Source organism: Hyperolius riggenbachi, chromosome 1 (assembly GCF_040937935.1).
Source record: "Hyperolius riggenbachi isolate aHypRig1 chromosome 1, aHypRig1.pri, whole genome shotgun sequence".
NCBI lineage: Eukaryota > Metazoa > Chordata > Amphibia > Anura > Hyperoliidae > Hyperolius > Hyperolius riggenbachi.
The window spans coordinates 195495966-195515048 of record NC_090646.1 but is presented as its reverse complement, the minus strand read 5'-3'; positions in this window follow the sequence as shown (position 1 = coordinate 195515048).

Below are 19083 nucleotides of genomic sequence, written 5' to 3'. Positions count from 1 at the left end.
CCCAAATCCCTTCCATACATCGCGGAATCTCTTCCGCATTGGGGCAGGGCTACCCGCCGCAGCCCTGCCTCCCGCGCGTCTATCAGAAGCGTACCTCCGCCTCTCCCCCGCCCCTTCTCAGTCTTCCTTCACTGAGAGGGGCGGGGGAGAGGCGGCGATGCGCGTCTGATAGACGCGCTGAGAGGCAGGGCTGCAGCCATTAGCCCTGCCTCCAGGAAGAGCAAAATTTACGACCAATTTGGTCGTTGATTTTGCAGGGGAGGGGTTTGGGGGTGAAGGGACCCCCGTTCAGCTGTGGGATAGCGGCGGTTTAGCAGGGGCAACTATGCGCTCTGAAGCGAGAATTATTCTTGCTCCAGTGTCTATTTAAAGAAAGCCATTTTATGCTACCTTCAGATCTAATCACCCGGGACTTACTCTAGCCCCTTGCAGCCGATATGTCCCTCGCCGCATCTCCGCCTCGAGGTCGTCCGCGCCTTCGCGAGCACCGCTGTCAAGTGTACAGTACATGTACACAGGATCAGAGCAGGATCATCCCTCATCCATCAGGTAACCTAGGCATTGGCCTCGGGCCTAGTGGGTGTCAAGGGGCCCACCAACAAAAGATAATGCGCGGGCCCCAAATCTACTACCTTGCCTAGGACCCCATTACATCTTCATCCATCTCTGCACAGGATGTGGGTAAATGCACAAAGTGTAGGTTTTGCTTTGGGGGCCCAGTATATTCAAGGTATGCTCCTGCTTTCACCATTCTTGTATGAGTGCCCCCTATGCAAGTTTCACATTGCCCCCCCCCCCCCAAGCACTTTATACATAACAATTGATACTGTGCACCAAAACCTGCCAATGGCAACTCCAGTGTCAGAAGGGGATGGGGAACAGTTTGTTAATGATTACCACTATTCAAAGTATCTATAGAAGTCATTAGTATGAGCACAGGACTAATAGAGAGCTAATACTGTAGTTGAGGGAGGGAACTTTGGGGCCCCTCTGACCCAAGGGCCCCGATGCGGTCGCAACCTCTGCAACCCCTATTGCTAAGCCACTGCTTGTATGTAGAATTCAAAAGTGAAACTTTTACGAGAAGAGGTAGTATACTGTAGATCTGGATGATGGGCAGAGTGTTGAGATGCTAGGTGTGGTCCCTATTGCAATGTCTATTGTGGTGTGCTTTCACATCTGCATACAGACACAAATATTCTCAATATTTTTTTATGGGGCAAGATCCACTTGCTTGCATTGTGTGGGGATTTAGCATGTGGGCTTTGGTTTGCAGACCTGCCTGTTAGTGTGTGCTGCTGCAAGTGTGAGTGTGGGGGTAGTGTCTTAAGGCTCCAGTCACACTGGGGATTGCAAAACACTAGCAAAAGTGATCTTCGTTAATGTATTCGCTGGAGACAAACAAAGCTCCCTAGTTTGAATGGGCTCTAATGGATCCCTATCATGAAAAATTATAAAATTTAAAATACATACAGTATGTATTAGATACTGTACTTATACGAAGTACATTTCTGCCAGATTAACATGCACTATAAATTATTTTTCTCCTATGTTGAGGTCACTTACAGTAGCCAGTAAAATTCTGACAGACATGACAGGTTGTGGACTAGTGCACCTACTTATGGGGGATACTCTGGATTGTCTTTATTTTCAAAAGCACTTACTGAATGGCAGTTGCTCAGTCCAACTGTCAAAATGGTGTGCACTTGTGTGGGGAGGCAGTGCTTTTGTAAAGGATAAAGGAGATACTGAGTATTCCCCACAAGGAGATGGACTAGTCCAAAACCTTTCAGAGCTGTCAGATTTTTACTTCCTACTGTAAGCAAAAGGAAATTAGTAGAAACAAAATGTAAATCTAGGAGAAATTTACAGTAAAAGTATAGTATATGTACACATATTTTAAATTTTAACATGTTTCGGTATTGTGGTCCTTGAACTCTCACTCATTTAGTGTAACGATTGTGGAATTCTCTCCGTGATCAGCACACAAGACGTGCGCTGACACTGCGGAAATCCTCCACAAGCGTATAATTTGCGGGAACCCAGCAAAAGGTGCGATTCACCTGTAGAGGGAAATTCCTGTCAACAGGGGGAGCTGTGGAGTGCAGAGGAACGGCTCCTCTGCCCTGCCACATACGCCAGACAGGAATTGTACGAAGGGCAGAAACACAGGGCAAGATAGCCCTGAAAGGGAGAGATCAAAGTGACAGAGGGTATGTTTGTTCACCAAACTAGTCGCCACCCTGCGACGATGAACACACAACCATGAAGACAAAGTGGGAAGGCAATCGCCAGAGATGGCGATTGCTAACAGAGACACAAGACCGAATAAGCACAGATGAGGAATGTATGTTTGTCCACCAATCTAGCCGCCACCTGCGACGGTGGACACACAACAGAAGAAACCAAGTGAGAACGCAATCGCAAGAGAATCGATTGCGGTAGAGAATGAGCACAGGGACAGATTGTATGTGTGTGCACCAAACTAGTCGCCAACCCGCGATGGTGCATACACAACAGCAGATATGAAGTAGGAACGCAATTGCGAGAGAGGCTATTGCCAGAGGTGACACAAGGCTACAGCAAGGCAGAGCACGAGAGTAGCAAAGGCACAGCAAATCATACAATGAGGAGATACGGAAAATAACAAACGCTAGCTAAACGCGAACACCGCACTCATTCGCAACAGTGCACGCGTTTATGCGCGGTCTCCACGTGATAAGCACAATAGAGACAAGCACGCCTAACTAACCACCGACAGACAAACATGAAACAGAAGACGCGGGCGCTTGCTTAACGGTTACCTCACCGGGCCTCCAGCAAGCGTTCGTAGCAGTCAAGACAGACACACGAAAACATGAACAAGCGAGAGATAGGATCCACAGCACTAGCGAAAGTGGCTAGTGCGATCCAGGAAGACAGAACAGAAGGATCCACAGCGCTAGTGCAAGATGCTAGTGCGATCCAAGTACAGAGTAAAAGACCAGAAGGATCCACAGCACTAGCGCAAGAGGCTGGTGCGATCCAGGAAAACAGGACAGAAGGATCCACAACACTAGCGCTAGGCGAGTGCGATCCAGGCAAGACAGATCAGAAGGGGCTACCAGTAACAACCGCTGTTCAGGTTAGCACCCAGACACACAGAACGATTTCCTGTCGACCACTGCTGAGACAGGACAATCGCAACAGACAAACAAAACAGATAAGCAATCCTAACTGCACTAGGGAAACCTGCCTAGTGCAGTCCCAGGAATTACTCTAGGCTAATCTTCAAACAAAGAGCAAGGCTGACACTCCAGGCGAGTGTTACACAGGAACTAACTCTTATGACCAGCGAAGGTCTGTGATATCACATGGTATATATAGAGCAAGACTACAAGGGATGTGGCTAGGCAATTTGCATGACAAACGTATGCAAATTCTTCAGCAGCAGCAAGCTGAAAAACTGACAAAAGGTCTCTCTTCCAGAGACCTGCAGAATGCAGACCTGAACAATGGTCAAAAAGCTGCCTGCCTGCACAGGCAGCTGAGCAGATCATTACAGTACCCCCCCCCCCTCTAGGGTCGAATTCCAGACGACCCTCAAAACTGCTATTAGCAAAAGACTCTAACTGAAGACTCATGAAGGTCGGGACAGCACAACAAGGTCTGATTCCAGAGTCAGTCCACCCGAAAACGACCTCATCGGAAGCAAACGCCACCGAAACATGCCCATCAGTACTACCAGTCTCAGTATAACACCCATCAGGACTGTGAACGCCAGAGAAGAAGCCATCGAAACCCTCCAGACAATACCCACCACCTTCCAAGGAGTGTCCGAAAATACCAAACCTGCCACAATACCTGTTCGAAGTGTCCCTTACAACACAAAAGCCACTGTTGATCTTATCCAGGGTACCAAGCAAAATTTCTCCCGGAATCTCCCAAAACCTTTTGAAGCTCCACAGAGATCCCAAGAGGGCAGAACAATCACCAGGCTCACATGGAAAACTATCAAGCCCTCCTATGGAACCAATGACTATTCTGGACTCAGAATTATGAGGACACCCATCAAGATCAGGACTTTCAGGGACCACTTCTGGGCATGCAAGCAGGCAGGCCATATCAGAGCATGTCTCCACCGAGGAAGCATCTGAGCATGCTGGTAACCGAGGCACACTTGGGCTTTCTGGGTCACAGAGCACATTGGGGTACACCAGCACAGGAGAAACCTCAGAACATGTTGGGAACTGCCAACCTCAGAGTCCGGCACGACAGGACCAAAACCAGCACCGGGCAGAGAATCATCATGAGCAGTGGTCTCAAGCACTGGACTCTCAAAAAAAAACTCGGACTCAGGCTTAGAAGTCTCAGTGACTGTAATGGTATCTGACAAAAACTCATCATTGACTACGCATAACTGAAGCTCCACCAGAGCTGAAAAAGTAGCCAGCAAGTCAGCAATGCCTACTGAAGTGGGCAACACCTCAGAAGGACTTGGGGGGCAGGAGACATCTCCTACAAATTCTGCACCCTTTGGGAGGAACTCGGAGGTCTCCAGGACATCAGGCAAGATCTCAGGAACATCATTTTTCAAGTTTTCTAAGAAGGATTCTGAACTATCCATGTTACAGGGCAAAACTGGAACTTTATTTTGTGGACAGGGAAGATGTCCCAGGGAAGGTTCCACCATAAACTGAGACTGAATTTCATCATCATGAGCGGAACGTACAGGAATATTTACTGGAACACACACTGACTCCCTAACTTTAATCTCGCTGCACCCAGAATTCTGCGTAGCAGTCAAACTAGCTTGCAATTCCAAAACTGCAGAAAAACAGGTGAGTATAGTGGCAATACCTAGACGAGCCTCTTGGGACACTGCAGGAGACTCTAAACAAGGCCATCTTAGCTCATCCAGAGTACAGGGTGCAGAATCAGCATTTTCCTCAACACAAGAAAGGGACTCACAAATGTCAGTGTGATTGGACATCATATTGTTATTCATGGTACAGGGCAGACTCAGAGAAACCTTCTCTGGACCCAGCAAAGATACTACAGAGTCAGATTCACAAAACCGAAGCGCTGTCTCACTCTTAGATATGGCTAACAATGTCAAATCCGAGGAGTCAGAACGCAAAACTTGCGAATCAAAAATCGCTTTATGTTGTGAAACTGACGCTTCCATAGCGCAAACCTCCGCGATCTGCGGGGCAGACTGTAAGGCGTTCAGGACAGAAACACTGGAGCAACTGTCACCAGGCAACGGGCTCTTACAGTTGTGAACAGGGTGAGACAAAGACGCATTTGCAGTAAAAAATAGCGACAACATCAGGAAAAATTTTATTAGACATATTAATTTTACTTTTGATGCTGCATAATTTAGGAATTTTCCCCATAGCAGGATCACAGATGGAAGATCTTAAAGATCTGTCTCTAAATGACAAGGGGTCCCACACATCCTTGAGAAAACTGGCACATTCATGCTGATCACAATCTGCAGGAACATCAAAGAAACAGGCATCAGATCGCACAGATTCAAACTGCACGCAGTCAGGAGAGAATCCTCCAGGATTCGCACAGGAATTAACCACAGTGGCACACCCACTCATTTCAGATCGCACAATGTCACGACTCACATGCTTTACCCCAGAAAGCAAAAGAAACAATCCCTGCGCTGTCTTTGGTAGATGATGAGGAGGTTATTGAGCGGGTGCTGCTCCAGCGGCTGGATGGTGCCAGCAATTCTAACAAAGGAAACAAGAAGGAAACAAGAGCGCACCTCTGGTGCAATAACGTTTTGTATTTTTCTCAATCAATCACGCTGTTACAGGTTACACTTACAGTGTGTAAGAAAACAATGCGCCTGTCAAGCCTGCCGTCTATCCTCTCCAGTGTCCCGCGCTTGGCCAGAGCGGCGGGGTGCGTTGGAAACTGCGTGGGAGTCGGAGGCGGTGGGCGGAGCCAGGACGCGGGGATGCCGTCTGACGTCACAACGTTTCGGCGTAGACCACGCCTTCATCAGGTGACGTCAGCGGCATGAACGGGGATGTTTTATACCCACATGTGTGGGTGGAGGCGGCTAAAGGGCCTCCTATTGGCTGCATAGGGCGTGGTTGTAGTGTGGTTGGAAAACCACGTGTGTGGTACATGGCTGCCTCCTATTGGCTGCCTGGCGTAAACATAAAACTTTATTAGAGAACTTTATTGAAAAACTTTTTAAGAGGCTTTAGAGATTAGTTTAAAAAAACGTTTTTTTAAAAAACGTTCAAAGGATATAAAAACAATTACGCTGGGACTCGATTGTTGTCTCAGCATACTAAAAAATAAAATCGAAGAAAATTAGGTGAAATGACATATGGTCACTCACTATAGGGTGAACTCCATCGGGGGGTACATTTACATCACCAGTGCAATGACAATGATTAAAATTTGAATATTTAAAGATGAGAGTAAAAGTGAAAATAAAAATAATAATAATAATAATAAAAAAATAAACATAAAAGATTGAGGATTAAAATGCAGGAAGTGGCCCATGTTTCTTGTGGGCTTACTTCGCCAAACGGGACTGTCTATTAAGGTTGATCTGAGTGAGTTGAACGTCCCGACAAAGTATGTCTGTCGTGTGTGACGTCAGCACGGCCCATGGGGTGCTTTATAGGCGCGGGGGGTCCCGGCTAGAAGTGGTCATAACCAAGTCTGGTTAAAAAAGTGGGGCTATATTATATCCTGTATACACCGTGGGTATTTTAAAAAGTAGGGCTGTATTATGTCCTGGATACACCGTGGATATTTTAACCACAGATAGTGGACCAAAGGAATTAGCGACCATTAGGTCGCATGAGTACTAAGCAACGTCGTCTTGAGTGGAAGTCAGATGGGCACAGAGGGGCTGGATACCAGGAGATTAGTCCTGCCCGGAGATTATGACCAAATAGGACATGGCCACAGGAGTGGAAAGAGGGTTCCCAAAACTGCGGGTGCTCATTTATGCTGTTAAAAGAGCAATGGGGGAAGGGGGGGATACTTGGGGGACGGGAGAGTGTGGGCGGGAGGGTGGGAATTGAGGGGGGGGGGGGGAAAGGGGGGGAGGGAAAGAAAGGAAGGTGAGGGGATGGAAATGGGGGAAGTGGGGGAGAGGAAAGGGAGAACAATGTCAATGAGTTCTTCAAATCAGAATCTTCATTGGAGAAAGCTCCGTACTTCGAGTTCTTCGTTCAGTCCTTCGGGTACCAGAGAGTTGAATTTGAAGATCCAGAAAGTTTCTTGTTCACAGAGTTTCTTAAACCGCAGACCTCTGTGTAGAGTGGAAGGGATACTTTCAAGGCCTAAGATCTTGAGGTCACTGGGATCTGACTGGTGATATTTGGTGAAGTGCCTGGGTATACTGTGTTTTTCAGATTTTGCCAGAATGTTGCATTTATGCTCCCCCAGTCTTTTCCTAAGGGGCCTGGTTGTTCTTCCTACGTATAATTTTTTGCAGGGGCAGATTAGCATATATATTACAAACTCAGTGGCACAGTTGATAAAGTGTCTGAGTGGTACAACTCTTCCATCGGGGTGCTCGAATTGCTTCATGCCATGCAGCATAAAGGCACAACAACCACAGCGGGGATGGCCACACCTGAAATTTCCCAAGATTCCGGATCTCAACCAAGTTTGTGGGGGTTCCTGCTTCTTGTTGCTCGGTGCAATCTGGTTTTTAAGAGACCGTGCTTTCTTAAATATTACTTTAGGTGCTTCTGGCAAGGACGGTTTGAGTAGAGGGTCCTGCAAGATGATCGACGTTTTTTTAAACTAATCTCTAAAGCCTCTTAAAAAGTTTTTCAATAAAGTTCTCTAATAAAGTTTTATGTTTACGCCAGGCAGCCAATAGGAGGCAGCCATGTACCACACACGTGGTTTTCCAACCACACTACAACCACGCCCTATGCAGCCAATAGGAGGCCCTTTAGCCGCCTCCACCCACACATGTGGGTATAAAACATCCCCGTTCATGCCGCTGACGTCACCTGATGAAGGCGTGGTCTACGCCGAAACGTTGTGACGTCAGACGGCATCCCCGCGTCCTGGCTCCGCCCACCGCCTCCGACTCCCACGCAGTTTCCAACGCACCCCGCCGCTCTGGCCAAGCGCGGGACACCGGAGAGGATAGACGGCAGGCTTGACAGGCGCATTGTTTTCTTACACACTGTAAGTGTAACCTGTAACAGCGTGATTGATTGAGAAAAATACAAAACGTTATTGCACCAGAGGTGCGCTCTTGTTTCCTTCTTGTTTACCCCAGAAAGGCAGGAACAATCATCCGACAACGATGTCTCTTTATTGGAATCAATTGGTTGGTGTGTGTGCAACTCATCCAAAATTGTCTTCCCTACATAAATCATCAGATCCACATCACCCTCGTCACATTCATCGGAATCAATCAATAGGTACATAGAATCGAGACAATCATTCAAAACATCTTTGCTTTTTGCGATGTAAAAATCGCAAAAGGCTTTCCAATCAAAATCAAATTCCTCCATCAAGGCCCTAATGTCCCATGAGGCAAATAGAGGTTCAAACAGGCCAGTATCCAGATAATCTCCATATGGGTGAAGTTCAGGAACAAGAACAGATTTTTTAACTGCTTTAATATAGTGTGCGATCCTACCTATAGTAGGATCCACATAAGCTTTGGATTGAGGCAAAAAACACGGAGACGGAACAACATCATTGTAAACATCAATAGGGAGTGCTTTATTCAGATGCTTGCGTTTTTTAGTTTTTCCCTTTTTTGCAACTTTGCATGTCTGCTGTTTAAAACCTGAAGTGGCAACCGACACATTGAACTGATTGTCATACTGAAAGGTTTTGCATGGAAGGGAAAGATCAGCTGACTTATCAGCAGCTACACATTCAATCAGAGCAGGTGGTAAGCCAGGCAGTTTAAACCAGTGAGAAAATATCACTGCAAGAAACTGATACAGATTATCATTCCAAGAATTGTTTTTTAGCACATCATACGCCCAGGTGAACAAATCGCCTTTTAAGAGCACATAGGCAAACTGAAGAGCCGACGTGGACGGATCAGTAATCTGAAAGGTGGGATTCAGGCAAAACCTCACACATTCAGAGAGAAATTCCGCTTTGGTCTCTGAGTTTAGCCTTTTAAAGCTCTTAAAGACACAGGACCCATACTCGACAAAATCGTACAAATCAGAAATTCCCTCTACACTGGGAATTTTGGTTGGGCTGGTCATACTGTAATGGCTGTGGAATTCTCTCCGTGATCAGCACACAAGACGTGCGCTGACACTGCGGAAATCCTCCACAAGCGTATAATTTGCGGGAACCCAGCAAAAGGTGCGATGCACCTGTAGAGGGAAATTCCTGTCGACAGGGGGAGCTGTGGAGTGCAGAGGAACGGCTCCTCTGCCCTGCCACACACGCCAGACAGGAATTGTACGATGGGCAGAAACGCAGGGCAAGATAGCCCTGAAAGATAGAGATCAAAGTGACAGAGGGTATGTGTGTTCACCAAACTAGTCGCCACCCTGCGACGATTAACACACAACCAGGAAGACAAAGCGAGAAGGCAATCGCCAGAGATGGCGATTGCTAACAGAGATACAAGACCGAATAAGCACAGATGAGGAATGTATGTTTGTCCACCAATCTAGCCGCCACCTGCGACGGTGGACACACAGCAGAAGAAACCAAGTGAGAACGCAATCGCAAGAGAATCGATTGCGGTAGAGAATGAGCACAGGGACAGATTGTATGTGTGTGCGCCAAACTAGTCGCCAACCCGCGTCTGTGCATACACAACAGCAGATATGAAGTAGGAACGCAATCGCGAGAGAGGCGATTGCCAGAGGTGACACAAGGCTACAGCAAGGCAGAGCACGAGAGTAGCAAAGGCACAGCAAATCATACAATGAGGAGATACGAAAAATAACAAACGCTAGCTAAACGCGAACACCGCACTCATTCACAACAGTGCACGCGTTTATGCGCGGTCTCCACGTGATAAGCACAATAGAGACAAGCACGCCTAACTAACCACCGACAGACAAACATGAAACAGAAGACGCGAGCGCTTGCTTAACGGTTACCTCACCGAGCCTCCAGCAAGCGTTCGTAGCAGACAAGACAGACACACAAAAACATGAACAAGCGAGAGATAGGATCCACAGCACTAGCGAAAGTGGCTGGTGTGATCCAGGAAAACAGGACAGAAGGATCCACAGCACTAGCGCTAGGCGAGTGCGATCCAGGCAAGACAGATCAGAAGAGGCTACCAGTAACAACCGCTGTTCAGGTTAGCACCCAGACACACAGAACGATTTCCTGTCGACCACCGCTGGGACAGGACAATCACAACAGACAAACAAAACAGATAAGCAATCCTAACTGCACTAGGGACACCTGCCTAGTGCAGTCCCAGGAATTACTCTAGGCTAATCTTCAAACAAAGAGCAAGGCTGACACTCCAGGCGAGTGTTACACAGGAACTTACTCAATGACCAGCGAAGGTCTGTGATATCACATGGTATATATAGAGCAAGCCTACAAGGGATGTGGCTAGGCAATTTGCATGACAAACGTATGCAAATTCTTCAGCAGCAGCAAGCTGAAAAACTGACAAAAGGTCTCTCTTCCAGAGACCTGCAGAATGCAGACCTGAACAATGGTCAAAAAGCTGCCTGCCTGCACAGGCAGCTGAGCAGATCATTACATTTAGCTTAACATATAATCTGTGCTACTAGCTGCTACCATCTTGGTGGCAGACACCACCTTGGAGCGAGGCTTCAATGCCTTTTTACTTCCGCGACTAGGATATGACCCGCTCTGACATATTCTGTTGCTGACCGTAGACACAGTCATTATTGCAGGCTTAACAAAGGTATTTCAGATTATGTAAAAATCAGTAAAATAGATACATTTTGTCCGCGTACATTCTTACCCTAAAACAAACTGGCAAAAAGTCAAAGTAAAAAAAAATCTATCTAGCTATCTCTCTTGGTCACTTTTTACAACTTCATGCAAACTTGATATGAAAAAAACTTTAAAATTAAATAAACAGTGGGACAAAGCATATACTGCAAAATCTCGTACTACTTATTGCTATTTTCAGGGTTCCTCCCGTTCTCTGTGGCACCAATTTTTTATTTACCGGTATTTCATTAAAGGAGCCTTGAACAAGATTCTTTGAATTGGGCATGCATGGCTTCTAAATCGCATATGCCCAGTGAAAGGAAAAGGCTGTGCACATCTCCTTAGTTTTGTGCATGAGCGCTTTCTTACTGTACATGCACGGTTCAGAACTTGTCCATGCCAGTGTGTATGTGCTCAGGCACAGCCATGGACACATCCGCTAAATCGAATATTAAAGTGGACAGAACAGAGACGCTGCAGGCAATGAGCAGCAGCGAGTATTTTTGTAGTAAGTGCTTTGTCCCAAAGTTCATGTCATTTTAACTGTGTATTTCGCTTCAGGTACATTTTAATTGCAAAGTGGGGAGGGGACACCTTTCGGAGTATTTCCCAAGTGAAAAAAGCATGATCAGTCTGTAAGTTAAAGTCTTGGAGAGAAAATCAAATGTATTAAAGAGGAACTGTAAGAAAAATAACCCCCACGGGGGATACTTACCTCAGGAGGGGAAAGCCTCTGGATCCTAATGAGGCTTCCCCTGTCCTCCTCCGCCCCATGGCTCAAGCGCTGGCTTCCCCCAAACCACAGCCAACAAGGATATCAGCTGTGGGGCAGGCGCAGTAGTGCCTGCAATATTTAGTGCCTGCTTTCCCATCAGCCTCAGGCGGAAATAGCCAAGCCAGTTGGGGTCAGCTGGAAAGCTGCTACTGCGCCTGTGCTGGATCGTGGTAGGTAAATATTTACCTCTCCGGTGTTCGGGGGCTGCCACAGTGCTGGAACGGAGGGACAGAGGAGGATGGGGGAAGCCTCATTAGGATCCTCCCAAGGTAAGTACCTTCAGGGGATGTTTTTATTTTTACAGAACCTCTTTAACCACTTCAGTACCAGCACCGTCTGCCCCCTTAAGGACCAGAGGGTGCTGGTACAGTAAAGCGCCGCTTCCCGACGAATCACCGCTTAAATCCGCCGCTCCAGCCGGTCACGCCGCTCTGTCCCCGCCGTAGGCTCCTCTCTCTGCCGTCTCTATGACGGCAGAGCACTGTGCACTGGTCAGGAGCCGCTTTCATTGGCTCCTGACTCTGTCACTCAATGTAAGCCAATGGGAACAGCTTACAGGAATGACAGGGCCAGGAGCCAATGAAAACAGCTTCTGCCCGGCTCACAGTACTCTACGGTCATAGAGATGGCAGGGCAAGAAAATTTCGGCGGGGAGAAAGCGGTGAGAGCGGCGGGAACGGCAGGGACGCGCGGTGAATGGGACGTAGAGTTTACGTCCAGTCAGAACCGCAGCGCCACCTGCCCGCCGTAGAATCGTACTGTGTCAGTCCGCAGGTAGTTAAACATGTTGGGGTGGAATTGTAGCAGAAGAAAAATTATCCACTATTTTTATTAACCCCTTCGGGACCGGCTGCCTACCCCCCCATAAGGACCAGGCATTTTACATGCGGAGGGGGGGGGGGGGGGGGCGCGTTTGGGGCTTGTTGACATCATCAAGCCGGGGGCCCGACACTTAGCGTCAATACAGCAGGGATGCCGGCAAGAGCGGCGGGGAGCGCCGATCATCGGGGGAATGGCAGGAAGGTGAGTGGATCCTCTTCTTTCCCTCCTACCGCCGCAGCTCTGCAAGTGATCACTATGATCCGCCGGTGATCATAGTGATCACTTGATCAGCAGCCATACGCAATGGCTGCTGATCACTGAGGGGAGATGTCGGCTGTCATATGACAGCTTCATCTCCCCTCTCCGGTGCACACGATCGCGTTGGGAAGGTTCGTTAGCGCAGACGTTGAATCTACGTCCAGTCAGGGCGGTAGTACCACCTGCTGGACCTAGATTCAAACTACGTCAGCCCCCAGAAGGTTAATCTCTTGTTACTGTATTGGACGTAGTGGATTAGCAGGGGTGGCAGGCAATAGGCATTGTTTAAAAGGAAATAAACATGGCAACTTCAATATTTGTCTCACTACAGGGTCATTAAAAAAAATGATTTGAGATTGCAGTGATATTTTATAAATGTTTACCTTGACAAAAATGTCAGGGAAAAGGTTTGCAAAACAATGCTACATGTTTCAACATGCAGGAGCAGCAGCAATATTCTGCAGCCACCATGTGTGCACACAGTAATGGTCAGAATATTGTGGTCAATTCTCTATGTACCATAGAGGGTGCCTTACACAAGTGAAAAAGTAGCTGTGCATGGCACTTCTTAAAGTGAACTCAAAGTGAAAATTAACTGATGAGATAAACAATTGTATTTATTCTCCTACTTCTAAAAATGCCCTTTTTTTTAGATCCAAAGGTTTTATTTTATATTTAAACATTTACTAAGTAGATTGAATGTTTTGTTGTCCCTGCTTAGTGGCTGCTTATTAAGTGTTCCTAAATGAAAATACATGAACTATTGGCCTTTTCCTATCTCCCTCTGCTCTCAGAAGTTGTATTCTGCCAGGAAAACTTTTATGGCTGTAATTTTCTTATCAGCGATGTTTGCTATATTCCTGGCAAGGGCTTTCAGGCAGAAAAGCAAAGCAAGTAAAAACAGAATCAGAATATTTCATTTTGCCAAGTACAAATGGGGGGGGGGGGGGATGTACCCGGAATTGGTATTGGCTCATACAGGTTCTGGGAGGATGGGGGGGGGGGGGGGGATAATGTCCGAAAGCCAAGGCTGCCATACAACAACGCCATCAGTTGCACTTGGCAAGCATCTGTCAACCTTAAGGAGGCATCGGGAGGGGGGGAGGGGGAGGGATGTGGTCAGGGGGAGGTGAAAATTCAGCAGTGATGACCCAGTTCTTCATAAAAGAAACCTGTGGTGATGGCTGACGCTGCCGAGGATCTCGATTGCTGACATCTGGCAGTGCAGGACAAGGTGACCCACTTGAAATGGTGCAGTAGTGTTAATTTCTGTGGTGGGTCCCGACTCCTGGGCAGCATTCAGCAGAGCTGATCAAGATAATCTGGCTGTCACAAAAACAGCATGGGTATTAAAGTGAACCCGAGGTTAAAATTATACAGAGGCTGCCATATTTATTTCCTTTTAAGCAATACCAGTTGCCTGGCTATCCTGCTGATCCTCTGCCTCTAATACTTTCAGTCATATTTGTCAGTTCTGAACAATTGTCAGAACTGACAAGATTAAATGCATGCTTGTTTATAGTGTACTTTAGACACTACTGCAGCCAAATAGGAAAGGAGAGCTGCCAGGATACTAGTATTGTTTAAAAGGAAACAAATATGGCAGCCTCCATATCCTTCTCACCTTGGGTTCACTTTAATATGTTTGCACTGTACATACACTTGTTTATCTCATCATGTCGTCTCAGGTATACTTTAAACATGCTATTGGGATTTTTCCCCATCATGGGGGAACTGATTGGTATTGCACTAGTGAAGTTACGCATGTAAAACCAGCATCTGGTTAAAACACTGTAGCATATTTCGCTGTCAAGGAATTTTGCCATAGTTTATGGCGGTGCTGTCCAACTTCGTGGACGTGGAGGGCAAAGCTCCCAGAAGTCTTGGTATGTAGGGGGCGGAGCAGAAATGTCTTGGCTTTGGGGGCAGAGCCAAGTGAAGAGAAAGAGGTAGGCATGGCAGTAGGGAGGGGGAAGGTGGAGTACACAGCAAACAGACTGGCCATAGCAAGAGCTCTTGAGTACCGGATGCAGCCAATGGGCCACAAATTGGACATCCGTAGTTTATAATTATGATTCAGTTTGCTTTCTCTATCACAGAAAACTTCCATTTTTTTTATTATGTCTGAGTCTGATTACTTTTTACACTTATGGTCAATGTATAAGTCTCAGAGAGCGAAGCAGGTAAAAAGGGTGCATACAGCAAGCATTTAAAAAGGGCTTTTACAGTCTACTAGAGGCAATATCTGGCACCCTTTTTTGTAGGCACCTTTATTATATGTATGCCCTAGAGAGATCCCTGCACTCATTGGTCAGAGCAACCATTGTCTACAATTGCTGGAGCAACCAGATGCACATAAATCCCCCCATCCTAATGACTATGCATCCCCAAAGGGCCAGGGGTGCAAAAACAACTCATATCCTCATCAGCATTACATATTGTGCTTTACAGGGGGAAGGGGGATACTTGCCAGGGTTGATAAGCATAAGGTGCTAGTTAACTAGACAGACAGGGACCTCCATGCTTGCAGGATCTCTTGCTGCGTATTACAAATACATGTGTTGGTATAGCTTGGTAGGGCCAATGGGGTAATGGGGTATTATTGCAGTAGTATTATTATTTTTTTTAAGAAAGTTTCGCTCACTAGCCTACAGTATGCTGTTGGTTGATTAGACTATGATACTTTGCTGTGATTTCTTTATTTTGTAGAGTGGCATTACATAAAGTGTTTTCATTCTCCACAAGAGGTTTTCTTAAAAATTTGTGCTATAACCGAAATGACACATCTTCACTAATAATAGTTTTTACATTCTCAGATCAGTAATCCAGCACCTATTTAGTGAGGGGGCCATGGGCAAGACTCCCTAATCCTGCTACTGCCTATAGAGTGCACCCTAGTAGCTGTTTGCCAGGAGAAATGCGTGATATAAATGTTCTGTCTGTGTAAAATAAAGGTGTGCAAAATGCACATGTGATACTGTTCCATATGTATAAAAGTGTGTGAAATAGACCGATCTCCCTTTTCATGCTTTCATTGCACATTAGAATATGTTATGAGCTATGAGAAGAAGGATGGACATCTGTATAGCTGAAGTCTATAACAATAATGGAGAGATTGTTTTGCTTGATAACTGACAAATTACAGTACAGCTGGACATGTGACCCTTTTTCTAATGACTTTATGGTTGATTCATTTTTGAATTAGTGTTATGATGCTAAGGCTCTCACATTGCAGATATCTCAGCAGCAAAACCAGAGATTCAAGAAATGGTGATTAATGGGACCATTAGAAAAACATGACCTTTTCAGCTATTCTCATAATTTCTCTACCCTGAGTTCTTGTGGCTGTGAGAACTCAGTGCAGGAATGGTCGCTTGCTATGATGACACTTTCAGCAATGGACATGATGAGTGCAGACTAAGCTTAGTGTTAGGGTGTTAATATTGTGGCCAGGATAATTGTATACTGTACATAGTATTCTTTGATTTCCATACAAACACTTTGCTGAGAAACAGGTGTGCCAGTAAACCCCTATTCTAAAAAACCCAAATATCATTACATCTGTCACTCTTAAAGAGACCCTGAAACAAATGGGAGTAAAAGTTTTATACATACCTGGGGCTTCCTCCAGATCCCTCCTTGCTGATCAATCCCACTCCGGCATCTAAATCCTCTTAGATGGTCCAGTATCATCCCCGTTCTCCACGGCAAGTTGTGGCCAGTCGGTGCAGGTGCAGTGCCATCTCGCTCCCACAGCGCAGAACGCTCCCGGTGGTGCGAGTGCGGCGAACATGCGGACATGACCAGGTCACGCATGCGCAGTACGCTCGACTGACCGTGGAGAACGAGGCTGCTACCGGATCAGCTAGGAGGATTTAGACGCCGGCATGGGAGCGATCAGGCTTAGGCATGATGCAAGTTTGTGACTCAAAAACAACCAAAGCTAAATGCTCAGCATGACATGCAGGCTACTGGTATTGCTCATAAGGGAATAAATATGGCCGCCTCCATATTCCTCTCACTTCAGGTTCCCTTTAAAACCATGAAGATATGTGGTGCAAACTTTCTCTACATCCACCTCTCACTGACTTAAAATATTGATAATAATGACATGTTGATTTTGATGGAGCAGAGTGCTCTGTACACACAGATAGGCACCCAGTAAAGAACTCTTTACTGAAGAAAAAACATGCAGAGATATATCATACACCACCATCAGGAAATTCAGCTTACTTACAACAGAGAGGAACACAGAATGAATACAGGAAAATCACAATACCATAGAGGTCTTCACACCATTCTGCAGACAGTGACATCTTGTGGTTGCTTTACTTTACTGCAGTTTAAGTAATTCTGTGGATACAGAATTTGAAACGAAAAGTGTCAACCTAAGCTGCAATCTTTAGTCTATAAAAACGGAGTTTAATCCAGTGTGTAGAAAAAAACATTTGGATCATTTTATAAAATGTAGCATTACACTTCAAAGGCGTTAGGGATAAGAAATGTTTCACTTTTCTCTGTGTAGTTTGCCACAATCTGAAATATCCTGGAAAAATGTCAGTGAGTATTGTTTACTAACATTCTGTCTCTTGTAATGCAGTGTCGGAGGAGATAAGCTTAGTGAAATGTGAAGGAAAAATGATTATTCCTAGTTACCATTTTTATAGTTACAGTAAGAGTCTAAACTGCAGCTGCTACGCTTGGTGCATTCACTTCTTTAGGACTGAAACTGTCAGTAGTTCTTTAAATCCAGAGATTGCTTACTGAAATATAGCCCTAGAGGGAAGCACTCACACAAATGAGTTTTATTGTTTTTGCTGTAATATATGTGTTAGTTTTATGGCCATTTTATTTCAATGCCTTTCACAAGAATTCCTGTAATACATTTTAGTGTAATTTCAACAAGAACAAAAGGTGATAAAGTTGCAGAGTTATGATAAAGAATTTCTTTTAACCCTAAACTGTCATCTTTGCAGTTTGCCATTATTAATAGTTATAGTTTCCAACTCGGTGCAGTAAGATAGACCAGTGGTTCTCAAACTTTCGGAGGTGAGGGCACCTCGATGGCTTTGAAAATTTTTTGAGGCACCTCCAAGCAAAAACAACTATTGAAATGCTGTTATGATTTTTAATAAGAAGACGCCCCCACCCCTTCTAAGTAGCTACTGATGCTTATTAGTCAGAGACAACCCCCCCCCCCCCCCCAATTAGCTCAATGCTCAACAGGCAGCATTTTCCTCCTTTCAAGTAGAGATTGATGCTAATTAGGCCACATTCCTTATCCATTAGGCAGTATCCCCCTTCAGGTAGTCACCCATTGTATTATCAATGTACAGTTGCATTATCTTATAGCACTGCACAAAGGATAGGGATTCATGCCCTGGGAGGTGTTCAAGGCGCACCAGGGTGCCTCAGCAAGAACCCCTGAGATAGGCAATAGCATTAGGCTCAGTTCACATTTGGTTTAAAAACATATCCGTGGCTCCGTTTTGAGGCCTGGACCAAAACCGGAGCCACGGATACAAATGTTAAAAATAGCGGCCGTCTTCACCCACTTCAAAAACTGATCCGTGGGGCGATTAAAAACTGGATGGAGAGTCCGGATTTGCAGGGTTTTCACGGACCCCGGATAAACGCAGGGGTATTGAAAACCAATGTAAAAATGGATCTCCTGCTACACAACGGATCCATTTCCAGTGTCCCAGCCCTGTCTGTGGGTGGGGAGTGGGCCGCCATGCTGGAGGGGGTAACAGGCAGGAAGGGGGGGGCAGCGGGCACATCGGTGGGGAGGGGAGTTGGACTCCCCCCTCCCTCACCTGGGACCCCCCGCTCCCCCTCCAGCTAGTTTACTTTAAAATCAGTCGAGCAGTGAGTGGGGAACTCACTCACCTCCTTGCGTTCCACAGCTCGCCGCATCACTTCCGGCAATGCTGCCCTCTGTACTTTAGTGCGGTTCCCCGCTCGCTGCCCGATTGATTTTAAAATAAACTAGCTGGAGGGGGAGCGGGGAAGGGGGCACCCAGATGAGGGAGGGGGTCTGACCCGCTGCCTCCCTTCCTGCCTGCTACCCCCTTCAGCATGGCGGCCCTCCCACCCACGGCCACTGAACGATTACACAGACTAGAGACGTGCTGCAAAAATGCAGCACGAGTTCGTTTTTTTAATCCCTACGGTCCGTTTTTTGAAAACCGGAGCCCGGACCACGGATTGCGTTCTGCAACCGCATGTAGTGTGGACTCGAGCCTTAGAAGAAATACTAGTACAGTTAGATGGGCAGGCCAGCTATGGTCAAATGTGGGTAGTGAAGGAATGATTGAATGAACAACTGA